This window comes from Silurus meridionalis, chromosome 4 (genome assembly GCF_014805685.1).
Source record: "Silurus meridionalis isolate SWU-2019-XX chromosome 4, ASM1480568v1, whole genome shotgun sequence".
In the NCBI taxonomy this organism is placed as follows: Eukaryota; Metazoa; Chordata; class Actinopteri; order Siluriformes; family Siluridae; genus Silurus; species Silurus meridionalis.
In genome coordinates, this window is record NC_060887.1 from 9669756 (window position 1) to 9689601 (window position 19846).

A 19846-nucleotide genomic window follows, 5' to 3' on the forward strand; every position below is an offset into this window, starting at 1 on the left:
ATATCAAAAAAACAAACTAGCTTTAACCCTATTTTCCTCAAGGAAATGAAAACAAAAATCCCCATTAACCTAATTGGATAAGTTTGCACACCCTTGAACTAATACTTACTTAAAGCACGCTTTGAAGCTATTACTCAACTTGGTGTATTTGGATAAGACATAAGAGTCTATCAGCTTGGCACATCTTGATGGGAATCGTCTTGACCTTGCTTAACTCACTCATCTTTGCTGCAAAAAACAAATCTGGCTACATTTCCTACAGGATTTAGGCCAGGGGCTCTTACTGGGAATATTCCAAAAAATTTCCCTCCATAAACCCTGCCAAATACCGATACATGATTCACCTTCACTAAAGTACCAGTAGGAGCAGAGGTAAAGCAGCCACCACCATGTTTCGCCCTGGGTATGGTGTTCCTTTGCTAATGTGCTGTGTTATTTTTGTGACAAACCATGCACAATGTACAAAAGGTATCATAAAAACTATAAAGTTTGGATAGACATATGGCACCATGGCAAAGGCTTTTTGTCAGGGTTTTTGCACCATGGCCCAAAACCCATGTAGAGGAGAAATGATGCATGTGGCAGCCTCCCTGACCAGTTTTCCTGTTTTCGTCTTCCTGTCTTTCACTGTATACCTAATGCCTCAGATACTGTTTTGCAGCCCTTTTTTACAGCGATCCCTTTGAACACTGTGATACCCTTGATTCTCTGTAAGCTTTTTTGTGGCCACATTGCTCTTGCAGCAGGATGCAGTAGCCAAGAAGGCGTCAGACGACAGATTTATGTGGAGGTGATTCAGAGTCAAGGCTTGGTGTGTACTAACTAATATTTCACATGAGCTTACTGCGAATTCTGTACACAGAAAATGACAGATAGTTATAAACGGTTGTGCACATTTACTCCATTAGGTTTTTTTTATTGAATAAACACATGGTACATGTAAAGTCCTTCATACAAAATGAATAGCGTTAGTGGTCTCTGAGTATTTTTGTGTGTGTATTCAATCTGCAACACATCCACACATAGCATGCTGAGAAGGGAGGTGATAGCTTGATGAATCCATGTCGGTACGCTTGGTGTGCTTGCGACTGGAATAAAGCGTTCAGGGAATTCGGAATGGGTTCCACCCAAATAGCCTCAATTTACCTCTTTTTCTGCGTGCTCAGTCTTTCTCCCCCTTATGCTCGTTTCTATGTAGTGCTCCCAGCGGATCCCGGCTGACGTCCTCCTCTCTATCCTCTTTTGTGCACTTGCTCTATCTCTTTCTCTGCATGACTACAGTGCCATTATGGCGAATCAGTAGCCATGAGGGATTCGGCAGTATGATCTAGTAGAGCTCTGACCGAGCACGCTCGCTTTGTGCCGAGCTTTAGATTCTGTTATGTTGCAGAAATCTTCATTTCAATTGGTCAGGAGGTGTTTAGAAATGATGTTCAGGAAGCTCATGGTAATAGGGACTCATGTTGTGGACACATTCATCCAAAAGGTGTTCAATAAGGTTGAGGTCAGAGCTCTATAGCAGGCCACTCAAGATCTTCCTCTCCACGCCTCCACGTAGATTATATTTCATGGAGCAACAGGTTTGGGTCTCAGGAAGGGAAAATTTCATGCTACAACAGCCGAAGACACCCTATACATTTGTGTGGCTCCAACTTTGTGGTAACAGTTTGGGGAAGAACCACTTTGCTGGAAAAGTTCCAATACTTTTGGAAGTCTGAGTGTGAATGGATATAGATGATACCAACCATATAATTAAATATGGCTATGACATGGTAACTATACAGCTTTACTTTTAGAGCATTTTTAGCAGATTGTTTTTCTCATTGTCGAATTCGGAGTTTTTCTCCACTCCTTCATCAGATACTAACTCGTGTGGCTAAGGCCATGTGGCAGCTTAACACTCTCAGAGGAGATGCTAACCTGCCCCTTCCTTTTCCTTAAAATCACAGACACCCACATAAATGAAAGCACCACCATTTTTGCTTTCTAATCAATTAAAAAACTGGGTAAATCTACCTGGCTAGGGTATGCATGCTATTATATAAGTTAGACAGCACTACATTGAGGGACCTTCTGAAGTACATTAATATCTGGCTAACCAATAGCATCATAAATATAACTACAGATAGTTAGCATAACACTGTGTGGTTGTTTATCAAGAACCCTCTAAAATAGTTACATATCTAGCCATAAAAATAGAAATAAATACTTAAATTAGCAACAGTGGCCCAGTCGGCTACTTAGCTGCCTCACAGTGCTGAGGCAATCGGCAGAATCGAACCCCCGGCAGCTATTTCCCCCAGCTCTAGCGTACAGAGATATCCTTCTCGCTTCTGCTGCGCTCTATTCATGATTTGCTATTCTGAGCTTAGGTTTTCAAGGCTCTTTTGCAAAACAACTTCTTAGACTTTTTAGTTCTACAAACCAATCATGATTTACTTTTGCTTGAAAAATCCATGGGGAAAGGACGAAAACCTTTTAAGCGCCTTCAAGCAAACTTTCACATCCAAGATAAGAGACATGATGAGTTTCAAAGGTTATATAAACATGCCCCATTATGATCGTTCTATAGTTTTTATAGATAGTATATCACTCGTTTTTCATTTTCACGGCTTTTAAAATTGCCTTAGTGGATGATCAAAGGCAAATCAAAAACTCACATATCTGTGGGCATGCCCTAAACCATAATCTTTTTTGTTTGTTTGTTTAATGCCTAAACCACCTAATTGTGTTTAAACCCTTTTGACCTACATTTGTTTTTTTTCTTTTCTAAAATAAATATGAACACTGGAAAACACAAAGTAGGGTATTGATGTAGTTACATGGCTTCTGGCTGCAACAATTCCTCAACCTCAACTATATCACTCCACTTGACTTCCAAAGATTTTAGTTGGTTAAGGCAGCATTGGGCACTTACTTCCACCTACAAGAAGCAAATAAACAGCTACATGTAAGGAAAAGTTATGTATGCATGCAACAGAGTGGTGGGTGGATACAATAAAGTGCTTTGTGGATGCAAGGATGTGATTTGTGGATACAATAAAGTGGTGTGTGTGTATACGAGTGAGTAGTATGTAGATGTAGGAAGTGGTGTGTGGATGTGTGCACAGGGGTCACCAACTTTTCTAAAAATAGCTCACCATAGCGCCACTTACCAGTGAGCTGCATCGAATTTTTTTGTTGCTTTTTTTTTAAATCACACTTGCCATGGTGTAAATTTGAAAATTACAATATAAAAAAAAACTATATAACTACTATTAGATTAGAGCGAGCTGGTCGCCAAGTTGATTTTTGTATGTTACATAATTGATGATCTGTACAAACATGATGCAACGTAGTGCATGATTTGTTAAAAATTGTTAGTGGCTAGTGAAAATGTTGTAGAAATGATCATTTGAAAATGTAAATACTTGCAGAGATTTATAGAAATAAAGTTTTGCATATTGATATCTGTTACCTACCTTGTTAAATCATTGTTGATAATTATTGTAAGAAATCATTATCATGATCAATGTCTTCACATAGATGAATATCTTTAATTATGAATGCAGGAAGTGGTGTGTGGATGCAGAAAGTGGTGTGTGGATGCAAGAAGTCGTGTGTGGATGCAGAAAGTGGTGTCTGAATGCAGGAAGTGGTGTGTGAATGCAGAAAGTGGTGTCTGAATGCAGGAAGTGGTGTGTGAATGCAGGAAGTGGTGTGTGAATGCAGAATGTGGTGTGTGAATGCAGGAAGTGGTGTGTGAATGCAGTGGAATGTGCAAGAAAGTGGTGGATGTAAGTAAGTGGTGTGGGGAGGTGAGAAATGGTTTGTGGGTGCAAGAAATTGGTGTGTGGGTGCAAGGAATATGTGAATTTGTTTATAGCTCTAAAAATGTAGGAGTGCATACTCATTGCAAGTTTTTTCTTTTAGGATAGCATTATGGTAATGGAAATCATTGTAGTCAAACCAAATTCTGTGGTTAATAGAGAAATGAGTTGACAGTTGTTTGGGTGAAATGCCACCAAAGTGAAATGGCTCCCCATGTTTCACTGACTAGGCTAGAATATATATATATATATATATATATATATATATATATATATATATATATATATATATATATATATATATATATATATATATGTGTGTGTGTGTGTGTGACAGCACAGACTGGTGCCTGCATCTGTCCTCTTGCTGAACTTTCCTGTGTGACATAGCATAGCCAGTGGGCAGCATCTTGTTCATAGTGGAGGTAATGGAAGGGGGATTGAAACTGAATGTGAGTGGAGGATAGAGAGAGAGAGAGAGAGAGAGAGAGAGAGAGAGAGAGAGTACACAAAGAGAAGAATAGCTGGGGAAATGTGTTTGTCACCGTGCCAGGTCTGCTGTATTTTCTGATCACAGTCCACCATCTCAGGGGAATGGCTCACCTCATTGGTTGGCCGGTCAAGATTGGGAAACGCAGATTGGCCGTCGCTTGGCAACGGGCCGCCGGGTAGCAAATAACATTACTAAGGTGTGATTGATGGAAGCAGAGTCCAGCTGAGCTGAGAGAGACAGGAAAAAAACAGCAAAAAATGAAAAAGCATGAGAGGTGTGTGTGTGTGTGTGTGTGTGTGTGTGTGTGTGTGTGTGTGTGTGCTTCATGTTGAGACAGGAAGGCTGGCCGAATGTAATTACAGGACAATAAGTCCAATCAGTCACTGCAAACAAGCTTATCCTTTTAAATGGGGAATCCTCTGCAGTGCCACCAATGTGTGAATATGTGTGTACACTTTGTTTTAGTCTGTTTACAAGGCCAAGAAATCCCTGTGGTGATGTCCTTGTAATAGCACCAAAAACAATGCGAAATTGTGCAAAATGCAGCAGCCGCGAAAATGAAAAGGTTTCCGTTTACTGAGCTACTGACTGGCACAATTATCTATAGGCGTATCGTTTAGCGGCGACATTACTAAGGTTAATGGAATACCCCATCAAGCTGGCGATAAGAAAAAGCATCGGCGAGAACGCACCCACACAAATGAGCCTTGCGATTAGCGTGCCGAAACACTGAAAAGGGAAGTCTTCTGAGAGCAGAGGGTTGAGAGAGAAGAAAGAGCGGGATGACAGAAGATGACATGTAAACATGTTGATGATGAGGGAGGAGAGGAACGAGAAGAGCGCACTCGTTATTCTCGGCTGCTGATTAACACTCGCCGTCACCAGTACTCTGACACGGCGAGCTGAAAAGTCGGAGCGCGTTATTTATCGAAAGCCAGGAAACCTGGGTCACCTTGCATTGCTGGCTGAACAAAGAATAGATGCTTGGAGCAACAATGAGGGCTGGAGTGAGAGAGAGAATGAGAGAAACTGATATGAATCTTCATTCAGCAAGACAATGGGTTTTTTCTTCTTAGATGTCATGTTTCGAATAAATAACAGCAATACATGAGGCAATAAATGTCTATTAATACAAACTAAAACAGAACATTACTACGAATGCTTAAGTTTTAATATATTCTTGTCCATGAATCTATAAAAACTTTATATATTTATTTCCCAAAGTCTATTGTCTTCATTTCATAGTTTAGGTTGGAGTTGGGGAAAAACCTGAGGTCATATTATGAGGTTAATTTTTGATGCTAGAGATGATGTATGTGGGTGGTGCAGATGTGGCTACAGTGAAAGGAGACTTGCTGAATTATTGTTCAATAGGTTTTTTTGCTTTAATACTGCCATCCATTCTCACTGCCTGTGATGCAGCGCTCTGTTATACTTCTTTTCTGTATAATATTGATGGTTTCTATAGCCATAGGTTCATAATGATAGTATTAAGAAGTGGATTGATTTGAATAGGACACAAATGAAGGCCTATGTGGGAAATGCATGGACCGCCACTGGTGTGTTGTTTCCTAATGAAGTGTTCTCAGTAGGAAGTTCTTCTGTAAGACACTAATCATCAGTTTTATCATCATTCAATGATTCAGTGACTTGTAGTTCAAAAGAAGATTTTAGGCTCATGATAATTTTAATAGATATTAATATCAATATCAACTGCAACACAGAAAATCATTAACCCAAATTTTGGCCAGGTGTGGGTACCTTACTGTTTACCTTCCCCAGTTCTGCCCACCATTTACAATCTGTATCTTAACCACTCTACGATTCCATACACTGCAAATAAACAGTTTCATGTATGGACAGAGTGTGCTGTTTAGATTTATCGTATGTATATTGTACACTATATGGACAAAAGTGTGGGGAGGACACCTGACCCTTTCCAGATATTTCTGGTTCTTCCTCAAACCTGGTGGCACACAATTGGATATGATGTCTTTGGATGCGGTAGCATTACATTTTTCATTCACTTGAACTAGGAGACCTGAACCTGTTCCAGCATGTCCCTGTGTACAAAGACAGCTCCTTGAATATATGGTGTACATGTGTTGGAGTGGAAGATCTTGCATTACCTGGTATAAAGCTCTGGCCTTAACCCTGTAGAGCGATGAATTGGAACACTGACTGCACCCCACTCCTCCACACCCTACATCAGTACCTGACTTTTAGAACACTCTTGTACTTGAATGACCACAAATCTCCACGGCCACACTCCAAAATGTAGTGGAACATCTTCTCATAAATGTGGAGTTCATTCTAGCAGCAAATGGGTACTAAATGTGGAATGGGATGTCCAAAAAAAGTACATAAGAATCTTATGCTAAGGTGTCCATAAGCATTCATTCCTTATAGTTTGTATATATATATAGGAAGATGGTAGACTACCCTAATGAAATGTGGGGTATATTCCAGCGCAAGCATTTGGGGTAAGTGGCCCTATATTGCTTAAGGCCATTCTGGACTGAACCACAGTGGTCACTAGTTCTGTAACAGATTTTCCAAACTACATTGCTAATGTGTATCTCATATAAAAGATGTCTTTTATCCGCTGTTTATCAGAATTATAATCTATTTAAAATCAAGAAGCTGTGCAGGTCAGGGTTAGTGCCAGTGTCACAAGGCTGAAAGGGTAATTGGTGACACGCTGAAATTTACCTTGTCGTATAGCATGAAACAACTTGTACTTAATGTCAAGTGGACAGCCTTTTAATTCCAGTCTGGCCAGCTAAGGGGATGTTTATATCAGTGGGTGTTTCGAGCACAGCCGGTCAGAACTTAATGGAAGACCTTTAGCAGGAATTTTTTCACCACTAGATTCATTCTGTCCTTCTATTTTTCACAGCCGAAGTCTATGAATGCAGCCTTATTGTTTTAACATCCCACCTCCAACTGTGTTTATCCTAACAATGGCTCCTGGGGCTTAGTCACAAAAGAACACAATCTGCTAATTAAGCAGTACAAAAACATTCATTCTGGGAAACAGAAAAGGAAATGATGATGGGATGCCATGCCGAATGCGAAGACGTAAGGTCTTGATTAAACTCAGCAAATCTCCAGCAATTCTCCTGTATATATATACACACATACACACACACACAAAATAAAGAACATGTCTTATGTGCTGACAGGCCCATCCATTCACTCCTAAAACTCCAAGAACTGCCCATGGTCCATCCATATTAAATTGCCTTCTGACTTCTAACGCATGGCCCTTTCATGAACAAGCCTTTGTAGTGCAAAAAAAAAAGTTAATCCATGTTAAATGCCATTTTAATCTGTATTCTATGTGACTGTATTGTTGTGATATGTCATATTTACATAGCAGCAGTGGTGCTGTGTGTGTATATATATATATATATAGATATATATATGTCATATTTACGTAGCAGCAGTGGTGCTGTGTGTATATATATATATATATATATATATATATATATATATATATATATATATATATATATATATATATATATGTTTGTGGGATTTAGGATTTGTTCTGCCGATCGGTTTATCACCGCAGCAGTTAGGACACCGACAAGAAGCTCGGGAGATCAGAACACTTGGTTTACTAAACATCGGAAGGTTTCCCACATATATTAGCCTCAGCAGCTTAAACAGTGCATCTCTCTCTTTACACTCTCACAAGACTGTTCTTTCCAGCGATCCAAAATCGCTGTTCTCACACTTTTAAGTCCAGATCTTATTTAAAGTTGTAGTACATCATTTATAACCTTAAATGCACACTTTTTTAATCAATGCATCACATCGTTAACTTTCATCCCTAGTTTTCACTATTTGATCCCAATCTATACCATGTACACAAACCTTCTAAGTGTCTGAATTAGCTAAGCCGCTTTTGTTAAGCTACCTGTAGTCCTTAACCCTCTAATGCTCAGCTGTATGAAAAAAGTCAAAAATTTGAAAATGTTAAGTCTGGATAGTGGTGTCTGCCAAATGCTATAAGACAAAGTAGAGAGAAAATGTAGTCGCAGAGTAACACACTCAGAGGACAGCACTATCTACCCTCTTATACGGATATTTTTTCTTTTTTAATCAAGACTGTTAGCTTGCTGCGTTTCTCCGTTCTATTCTCTTTTTATAGTTAATTAAGACTGTGTTCATTATAGCAAAACCTGGTTAAGTCTTTCATACACAAATTTTACAACTTTTCTATGTTCAAATGCTTGTTTTCAGTGTTTGTATATTTAATTTTTGCAGATTTAATTTTATTTCTATACAAAATTAAACTTATTATATATTCTAGATGCTTATATCTTCACAACAGAACAAAATGTCATTATATTTTTTCAACAAAAATTGTCAACACAATTTTTTTTTATATTTTATATTGATAATGGTTGTCAACTTGCCATCTGCAAATATCATTAAAAAACAATACAAATGTTAATTTACACAAATTGCTTCACCTTGCATATTCAAATGCTTTTGATTATTATAATTTTTTTTACATTATTGAATTTGTTCAAAGAGAAATCCCCCATGCGCTCCTCAACAAGCAGCCACTAAAAACTTAAATATAATTACTACTTAACTTACTATGTGGCTTTTGCATTTTTTAAATACCCTTTTGTACATAAATACCCTGCATTAGGGTTTTATATAGTTATAATAAGCCATACATCCAATTAAAAAACATTATTTTGATCGATTAATCGAGGAAAACGTTCGTCATTACACCTTTAGCTTGTCTCTGAAACACCACTTACACAGTGCAGGTGTTATGTCCTGACTCTAACAACAAAAGTACAGGAGACATTACACCATGCAAGCACTTTTTAATTATAATGCAATTGATTTAACATAGTGAAATGTTCAAAAAATGAGGATAAGTGTCAGTCAGTGTGTGTGTGTGTAATATACTGTAGTGCCATTGGCATCAGTCCCATCAAGAATAAGGCAATGGAAATTGACGCCAAACCATAAGGTGCTGTAAACGGGGGATTTCGTGTCAAGAGATTACCGATGTGCTCTTCGTTAACCCCCATCCAAGATGCTCCCTGTTAGCCTCATGGCGACTAAACAACATCAGCCTTGCTCAGGCGTGAATCCAGGCTGAAACTCACACACAGTTACCAATACAGTGATAAAGTGTGTTGTTACACAGGGCATTGCTTAACCACTCCTTCACTTTCTACAGCTTATTTATTGAAATAGATTTGACCTTATAATGGAAAACTGGATGGGGGTGTGTTTATAACACAACTGAAAGGAAGGCTGTACACAACCCAGATGTCACACATTGGTTACATTCATTATTCAATCACTATTGGACAGGGCATCCCTCAACGTAAAACATGAACACATGGATTTGATAATGGAATGATGACTCCTGTCGCAGCTGAAACGCTATCCTCCAGCTTTAGCCTAAGCCAGGTATCAGGAAATTGCATTCTTAAAGCCAGCTTATAAACCTTATTTCCACCAAAATTTTTGTTCAAACTCGGCCCAGACTTTCATCTTACTGATTGCTCCATGATTACAGTGCCATTTAATACTCTTTTTTTAATGAAATATAATATATATTAATGCTTTTATATATAACTTACCACTGCAAAATTAAGTTAACCCACCTCAGGCAATAATGCATCATTTTGTATTAGGTTTCTGAGCTGACACTGTCTGGGTTTCGCTCTTGAATGAGGCATAGAAATAGGAAATACACAGAAATAGGGTTCAGTAGCAGCCACTTGTGTAAACTGTTATTTCAAGCCCGAGACATTAAATGGATTCCTGTATTTATGCAGAAGAGAAAAAAAAGTAATACAATTTGTGAGGTATGTTCATGATTAAATTTCAAGGTAAAGTGCAGTTGCAGAGGGCTGAGATGGGCAGAAATGCTGCTTTTTTTTTTTTTTTTTTTTTTTAAATGCATTATCATTATCCTGAGTGAAGGAAAGAGTACAAAACTGACAACAGCAACAAAAAACCCCACTGACTAGTAAAAGTTTGTCTAATGCAGGAATAAAAGTAGTGATGAAAATGAAAATATGTTGCTTGATAAATAAAGGACAAAACATTTGTAGAATTTGTATATCGAAAACAGAAAATGTTCTATATCTGAAAAAAGCATTTTTGGGGAGATAAGTTACTATGTTGTGCTATAATGAACACAATCTGCTAGCTGGCTGTCTAACTTTAGGGTTTCAATCAATTAGGTTAAATAGATAGCATTAGGTTAGTTAGCTAGTTAGCTAGCAATGGGTTTGTTAACTTGCTGGCTAGGAATGGGTTTGTTGACTAGCAAGCTAGCAATTGAGCTAGCTAATACTTGGTTTATTAAACAGCTAGTTAGCATTGGTGTACAGTGACAGTTTCTTTTTAATTTTATTGCTGTATTAGGTGCATTTTTTCCCAAGTGTATTTACTTCTCAGTATTCAGTATTTATATGTTTGAGACTTTTAAAAGCGAGTACTTTAAACTTTTACCCAGTTAAAAAAGTAAATTAGTCATCTGTAAGCAGAGAATTTGTTTATTAGCTTAGAAATTCTGCACTTGATCTACCATTGCTAGCTAGCACTGGGTTAGTTATCTAACTAGTAAATAGTTCATCCCTAAATGTGTCTAGTTAGATATCCACCTAGCAATATACATTACACCACATTATAGCATTAGCTACAGGCTCTTGTCCTGAAACTGGGGCATTGGGGAATAAAGTAAGGGGGAGATAGAGGGTGAGAGGGATGGGAGAGGGAGGGGGAGAGAGAGGCATTGGGGAATAAAGTAAGGGGGAGATAGAGGTGAGAGGGATGGGAGAGGAGGGGAGAGAGGCATTGGGGAATAAAGTAAGGTGGAAAGGAAGGGGAGATGGAGGGGTTAGAGAGGAAGGGAATTAGGGGCATTGGGGAATAAAATAGGGTGTAGAGAGAGGGGGAAGTTGGGGTTAGAGAGGAAGGAGAGAGACATTGGGGAATAGAGTAAAAGGGGGATAGAGCATGAGAGAAATGAGAAATCGGGGAGGAGAGGAAGCAGGGGAAAGAGTAAGAAAGAGAGGGAGGGGAGAGGGGTTGAGAGGCAGGGGAGAAATGGGCATTGGAAAAGAGTAAAAGGAGGGGAAGATGGTAGGGAGAGGCATTAGAGGAGAGGGAAGAGAGGCTTTATGGAAAGGAGTATAGGGATGGGAAGATGGAAGCGTGAGGGGTTAGAGAGGGGCATTAGGGAATAGAGTAAGGGGAGATGGCAGGGGTGGAAGAGGAAGGGCAGATGGGCATTGGAAAATAAAGTAGAGGGAGGGGTAGAGAGGAGAAGGAGAGAGGCACTGGGAATAAAAAGAGGAGGGGGTAGAGAGGAGAAGGAGAGAGGGGCACTGGGGAATAAAGTAAGGGGGAGGGGGGGAGAGAAGAGCATTGGGGAATAAAGTAAAAGGAGAGATATAGAGCGAGAGAGATGTGATGTAGGGGGTGCTGTACTGGCAGGCTGTGATTTTCTCAGCCAGAGAAAGAGAGAGAGAGATAATGCAGGCAGTAATGGGAATGAAGGGGCGTTGTATTAGGAGAGACAGCTGTGTCTTTTTTCTAATCAGTAATCTCTCTCTCGCTCTCTCTTTCACACACAGTTCACACACATTCAGTTCACACACACAATCCCATCAGAGAAAAGTTTCCATAACTACACTATCCCAAAAATACTGTGTGTGACACATTCCTCATTATACCGGTGCACAGACAGCAGACTTGTCGCTGCTCACTTGACAGGGTTAAAAGCACACATGAGTGAGCGTGTTCTCACACACACACACACACAAACACACACGACAAACTCTCGCACCCACGTGCCTCCCCTTGTGCGTCATTGACTTACATATCAGCATGGGAGCATGCACGGGCGGAAAAAAAAAAAACTCACATGAGCGCATCTTGAGAAGTTAATTAGGCAAACATTGAGGTATACAAACCAGATTGAAGCTGTTCCTTGGAAGAAAACATACACACACACACACACACACACACACACACACACACACACACAAACAGAGAGGCATCTTTGCCTGAGGGTAACACTGAGCCAGAGCAATTGAACTGACACACAGTGTATTAATACAGTATTAATGTGGATTGAGAGAAAAAAAAGTGGTGTGTGTGTGTGAGAAAGAAGAAGAAGGAGAAGATGGAAGCAGCCAAGCAAATCAAAGCGAAATTAAACGGATTTGCATATTTCAGCGAATGCCTGAAAGCAGACCTTCTAATTATTTCATCTTACTCTCTTTCCCATCTCCTTTCCTGGTTCTCTTCTTTCTCCTCTAATTTCCCCCCTTTTCCCCCCAAGGCTAGCAGGCTGTTTACCTTCTAAAGATGTGTGTTTAACACTAAAGTGTATCTCTGATTTGGCACATTAACGCATCATTCGTTGTTCTCCTGCTCCCGGCCTGTGTGTGAATTCCGCCTCGGATACACACTCTCCTCTCCTGGGCTGATTCATCCTGCCACTTCTCCCCTCGGCCTTATTAGCGGTTTACTCAGGGGATTAAGGGGGACGTCTGGTGCGGTGAAAATTCCCTGAGTAATCTTTTTCGGCGGCTCGGAGTGTTTGGGGTCTTGTGCGCCGGAGTTGTGAACTTGTACCGACTTTAATTTGTTCATTTCAGCGTGTACACTTAGTGTACAGGATGCTTCTTAAGAGGCGCACTGACTGTAGCCCATCTGTTGTTTTTGCACCGCAGCGACACTGACGTGTGTGTGTGTGTGTGTGTGTGTGTGTGTGTGTGTGTGTGTGTGTGTGTGTAGGGGTGCTGGTACGAATATATCAGAAGACTTGTCACTGCTGCTGAGTTGAAAATTGTTCACCAAACCCAAAAATAACCAGGAGTGCTGTGGCCGGAAAGTGACACGAAAAGGATGAGGCTGGAGGATGATTTCTTTTTACACACGCACGCACACACACACACACACACACACACACACAAAGCATTTAGTACATCTACTCAGTGTTTATTATAATAACTAACTATAATAACGCAGCATCTGCTATCAGTGCTCCTGTTTCGGTGGCCGAGAAGTGCAAAACACATTAACAAATCCGAAAACAAAATAACAAATGCAAAAACAAATGAACAAATCCGAAAACACAATGACAATTCAGACAAACCGGAAAAGGTAGGTATAGTTTATACATGGAAAACTTACCGGTCATTGGACGAGACACCTGTCATCCAAAATATACTAGAAATATGAAATCTTATAACTTTGTTTCTTGTACATGTGTAAAGTTCTCCGGTTACTTTAAACTATTTTTTTATTTCTATTAGTGCGCCTTTAAATATTATTAAAATTATTTATTATTTTTAATATTTATTTATTATTTGTTAATGTGTTTTCTGATTTTTTATTTTGTTTTACAACTTCTCGACCACCGTATCCTATGGCTGGAACTTTGATAGACAGATGAGGGGGCGGGACAAACTGCGCTACAGTTGATTATTACAGTATAGACCTACATAGTGAACCGTGTGGTATTTTTTTACCTCATAAAAGTCCATTTGTCTTCTCAGCAGTATCCGGAGCTGATCCCGGAAATGCTGGATGGGAATGCTAGAGCTAGTGGTCTCATCTGTGGCCTTTTTATTGTTCTGATGAAAAATCATAAATCAGCATCAGTATTTGAATCCGAAGCTGTGTGTTTGCGTGAGTGTGTGTGTGTGTGTGTGTGTGTGTGTGTGTGGACGTGATAATACCTTTCTTACAGTTAGTATGTATCGTCACAGCAATGTCATGGGTTAGGTTTAGGTTTACACAGGTGGCCATTTTACCGCTCCTACTATGAAGCCACAAAATAGGCGTTTCACCAGTTGGTGGTGGAGCACATGCACTGTAACAACTTAATTCTCATTGATAGACTCAACACCAAGAGTCTTCATTCACGCATATACATCGACTCGGAACAAAACGCGTCCTGAGACCCGTTTTAACATGATTGTTACTGGGTGTGGGTGTGGCTAGTGACATGACACAGATATATTTATGCTAATTTGGAGTGACTTCACATAGCGACTACCAATGAAAATGAAGTTTGTGTGTGTGTATGTATATATATATATATATATATATATATATATATATATATATATATATATATATATATATATATACACCACTTATTTAAAACCTACAAACCTCACATCTGTTTTCTTTGTCACATGATTCCAATCTGTCAATCATCCTGTTCCAACCCCGTCTCCTCTTCCTGACCCTTACGCGGGATGCAGCACATCAGGCACGCCTCCTTCCTCCTCGCGCGTTTCACCCTCTAAGCCGTACGTTTTAATTGGGAGACATTTTTGCAGCTGTGTTGTGATGATTAGCGTTGCCATAGCGCGGCTAAATCTGTACAATAAATACACTCTGTGTGCTTTTTTTATTTAATTTTTTTGCTCTCTTTCTGTCTCTCACGTTCGTCGTTGCACGTTTCTATTCTCGTCCTGGGCTCCTTGTTATTCTCACTCTACCCGCTGCGCATTTGTGTGCGTAAAGGTGTTATGTGCGCTAGGTGCTAATTGGACTCGGAGGGTCATTAATATTCTCTGCGTAGCTCTGCTTGTCAAGAAAATGATGAGCGCGTGATTTTATTTCCCTCCTACTGAAAGGGAACTAAAGAAAAAGGATGAAGGATGAAGGGATAAAGAAAAGAGCAAGGTTCATAGTCATTCTGTAAGGTCACGGGAGGGGGGGGGGACAGAGGGGAGGGAAAAAAGAGCAATTTGAAAAGCGACGAGTGGAACATGGGCACTGAGAGAATGATGGTGAGAGCGAGGGAGAGAGACTGAAGAGACAGAGATGGATATGGTGCCAAAGAGCTAATCAAAGGCAAGAGAGAGGCTTGATTATGCTATCATTCCAGAGAGGAAATATGCTCACGTTGTTTTGTCGTGTACTGGGAATTGTTTGTGGGATTGGAGTGGGGGGGCTTTTTCTGGGCCTCTTTCTATTCCTGTAGGGTGGAACGGACAGATATTTGCATGATCAAACGGGCTTGAAGTGTATTTCTGTGTAAGTGTGTGTTGTTAACGGACATAATGGCGTGCCCTTGCCTCGAACATGGAGGGTGTAAATAGGACTGTTGGTGTGGCCGCTGTTCAAAATGGTGTTAATTGTATCAATTGTGTACATAAGATGCGTGTATGTGTGTGTTGTGGTGATTGTTGCCTTTCCATGGTGTGTGTTAAGCGTTCATAGGCTGAAAGTTAGGGAGCTGCTTTAATGAGTCAAGCTCAGAGGAAGCTGTCTGATTGAGTAATGACTGCCGGCTTGGCATAAAAGCCCTGCACAAACAAACAACAAGACTCAGAGGGAGAGAGGCGGCGTGCCAAGTCAGTCATCTGACACACACACACACACACACACACACACACACACATACACACACACACACACACATGCACCCACACACATACCCACTCTTCCTCTGTCTCGCTTACGACACGGTAACGTGCATCTCTCCCACGCAAAGAAATAGCCAGGAGGACAGGAGAGAAAATTGAATGTGCCGTAAGCAGAGCACAGGATCGGGGCATCAAAGTCTCTACAGGCATCGGCACGCCAAAGTCCCCAGAATTCACCTGCTCCCGGCTGCCCAGCCATCGCCTCGGGCCTTCTGAATTCGCTAGAGCTCTCTGTAGGAGTTTCCTGCCTTTCAGTGTTGCTATTATTTCATATATATATATATATATATATATATATATATATATATATATATATATATACAGTGGAACCTCGGGTTACGAACGCCCCGGCATACGTACAATTCAGGTTACGAATCGCAGTTCAACAAAATTTTTGCCCCTGGTTACGAACAATATATCGGGATACGAACGTCGCTCACCAAAAAATCGCAGGCAAGTTGGTTGTTTTTGCTCTATCCACGCAGCTCGTCACATCAGTTAGCTTCCTGTGTCCCTAGCGAGAGCATCGTGTTACTTATCCGCTTGAACTTTTCCCGGCGGCAGCGTAACAACTCGTTAGTTGATGCTCGTGGAATGATGAGATGGACAACATTAGCCGATGCATAACCACTTTACTTGTTTTTATGAAGATAGATTAGCAGGGTTACAGTCTTTTCCAGTACAATACCCATAATGAATTTCACTCTGGACTTCAATACCAACTGATAGTAGCCTTAAAGAAACAGCTCTCATTTTCCTCTAATGCAACAATTGTCTCAGCGCTCGTGTTAATAACACTGTCTTTAATATTCTATAATATAATATATAATAATATATAATAATATAATATAATAAGATTCTCCTTCCAAACAATAACTCTCCTCCTCCCCTTCTCTGACGTCGTCTCCTGCAGCGAGTCTTCTCAAAGGAAAGTACCGGTAAAGATCTTTTCCTCTTTTGTATGTTTTTATGTGGTATGATTTTAATATAACATGTTAAAAGTAAATAATATTAGTGAATATTGGCTTTATTTTTATTTAAGTAATATTTTTGGTTGTCCAGAACGAATTACCGAAGTTTCTGTTCATTATTATGGGGAAATTTGTATCGGGATACGAACTTTTCAGGTTACGAATAAAGTACCGAACGAATTAAATTCGTAACCCAAGGTTCCACTGTATAGTATATACATACACTATATAGAACGTCTTTGTCATTACAGCACGGTGAAATTATTTATTCACATATCCCAGGAAGGATATGTCAGGAAGCTGGGGTCAGAGCAGCCATAATACAGCACCCCTGGAGCTCAAAGGGTTAAGGGCCTTCCTCAAGGGCCCAAGAGTGGTAGCTTAATGATACTAGGGCCTAAACCAGAGCCTTAACCACTGAGCTAGCACTTCCCTTCACTTGAAATAGTAGAGTCTCAGCATGGCAATGCCCCTGTGCACAATGCCAGTATCCATGGTTTTGTTCAGTGTCACCCGGATGGTTGATGGGTTCTCTTTTGTGTCAAGGTTTCTTCCTCATAACATCTCTGAAGGTTTATCCTTGACACTGTTGCCACTGGCTCACTCATTAGGGATAAACTTAGGGACTCATTTATGAATGTGAAATTTATTTATCAATAAATACAATCTATTTATTTCTATAAAGCTGCTTTTGGGCAATGTCCATTGTTAACAAAATTTGACTTGACTATACAAATAAAATTAGGTCGGAGTGGAAGCTCTTGAGTGGCCTGCTTTAGACCTCTGACCTCAACCCTACTGAGGACCTTTGGGATGAATGTGAACGCTGAATCAACCCAGGCCTCCTCACATCAGCTACACTAGTACCTGACTTTACTTACACCCTTGCGGATTAATGAGTACAAATCTGCTGGTGGGTGAAGTGCTGCATCTCTCTTAATGAAGCTATTGGTGTTCACTCCTTGTATATTCACTCTCTGTATATTTCTCATATAAACTTTTTCTTCTCCAGTCCATCAGATTCAACTCTCAGTCCAATTATAAAAAAATTACCATATTTGCAATTTCATTTACAGTTATTACAGTGACACTCAAAAATCATCTATTTAGCTCAGAAAGGTCACTAGATAATGACCTTCTCTTACAGGATGTTGTTTATAAATTTTATAAATTGGACAAATACCAGTGTGTTCATCTCATACCTTCCAGCCAGTCAGATTGAAGTGGAATGTTCAGAGAGAACATGGACTATATATATATATATATATATATATATATATATATATATATATATATATATATATATATATATATTACAGTGGCCCCCGTGTCTTAGAACGTAAAGTTCAAAAAGCCACAAATTTTGGACGCACCCCTATGGTACCTTAGTGAATTCATTTAGGCATTATGTCACTTTAATACAATAATGTGTTGTAAAAATTGTTATGCAATTTGTTAGTGAAAACATCGTTTAAAATGGTTATTCCTAACGTTCCTGAACATTCGGTCCCACTGCGGAACTGCAAAACTGCGGACCTCCGCAACTTGCTGTTAGGTTCCAAATGAGAACCCGCAAATTTTCCGAGCCGCGAGTTCCGAACCGCAAATTTTTAGGAATGGATGGATGGATGGATGGATGGATGGATGGATGGATGGATGGATGGATGGATGGATAGATAGATAGATAGATAGATAGATGGATGGATGGATGGATGGATGGATGGATGGATAGATAGATAGATAGATAGATAGATAGATAGATAGATAGATAGATAGATAGATAGATAGATAGATAGATAGATAGATGTTGAGTTGAAATGGAAGTGCAGTCTTTCTTCATGTCTCTGACTAATTATTGTCTTCTTCCAGTTTAGTCCACAGTGGTTCGGGCGTGTAGCACCTGGAATGGATAAGCAGCATGGGGAGGATTTGGACGTCTTTAAAATGAGCTTCACGCACCCACCTTAAGCCCGTTAAGTGCTTTGGCAACTCTTATTTCATTGTAACTCCAATGATGCCCATTAACAATTAGATTTGGAGGAGAATTGGAAAAGGGGAGACAGGAAGACGGATGGGGATGCAATCTCGGCCCCCCCCGTCTCTATATTTGTCGGTCTCCCGCAGGCACGAGTGCAAACATACACAGTGAGGCAGGCCGTAATGAATGCGAGGGGCACAAATTAACCAGCATCTAAACGTTCAGCCAAACAGCAGTCGTCTTTTGATGGCTGAACCTGCCCGTGTGTATTCAATTTGAGCTCATTTTGTGGGGACGATATGAATTGAAATGTTGTGAGAAGCACGTTCATGGATGGAAATGTATTCATTGGACATGCACACACACATAAACACAAACACACAAAGGGATAATCCCTCTTTCAAAACAAACTATCCCATCAAATATATCAAAATTTCCAGTCTCATTATATCGACTGCATTTAACAGTCTCGTTTAACTCATGTGAGGTTTCCAGTGGAAATATATATTTATATTTTCTAAAAGAATAGAACACAACCCAGTGAATAATCTTATATTATTATTATTATTATTATTAATACGGATGTCATGAGGCAGTCAAACAAACTGTAACTCATGAAACGAGATGTTTGCCTCCATTAAAATTTAGCTTTCCCCAATCAGCTTGTTAAACCACTGGGAAACACAGTAATTCTGGAGTATTCCTTTAACCTTCACTGCTTTATATGCAGATATACATCAGGGCCTTATTCGGAGATACCATTGCCCATATGGACTATATGGATCTCTTGCATCACACACATCTGTACCCAGCAGTGCCGAAGCAGGTCCAAGAGAATCATTAAGCACTTTTACTGCCCTGGACATGAACTATTCTCAGTGCTTCCATCAGGAAAGTTCTACTGGTCCCAAGGACCAACAGAGAGAAACTTGAGAGATTCTAACCTTAGGCAATCGGGCTACTGAACAAGGACACTTGAGAGAGCCTACAACTAGCACACCCAAACCTGTCAAAGCATGACAATGCCTCTGTGCACAAAGGCAGCTCCATTAAAAATCTGCTTTACATGGGTTGGAGTGGAAGATCTTGAGTGGCCTGCTAAAGAGCTCTGATCTCAACCCCACTGAACACCTTTGGGATGAATG

At 40.0% G+C, this 19846-nt stretch overlaps 1 protein-coding gene across 1 annotated transcript in view; it reads left to right on the plus strand.

Moving 5' to 3' along the window:
• The window catches only part of cadm4 (cell adhesion molecule 4), a 198901-nt gene that overhangs the window by 122310 nt on the left and 56745 nt on the right, over nt 1-19846 (plus strand). The gene's annotated exons all lie outside the window — the stretch shown is intronic.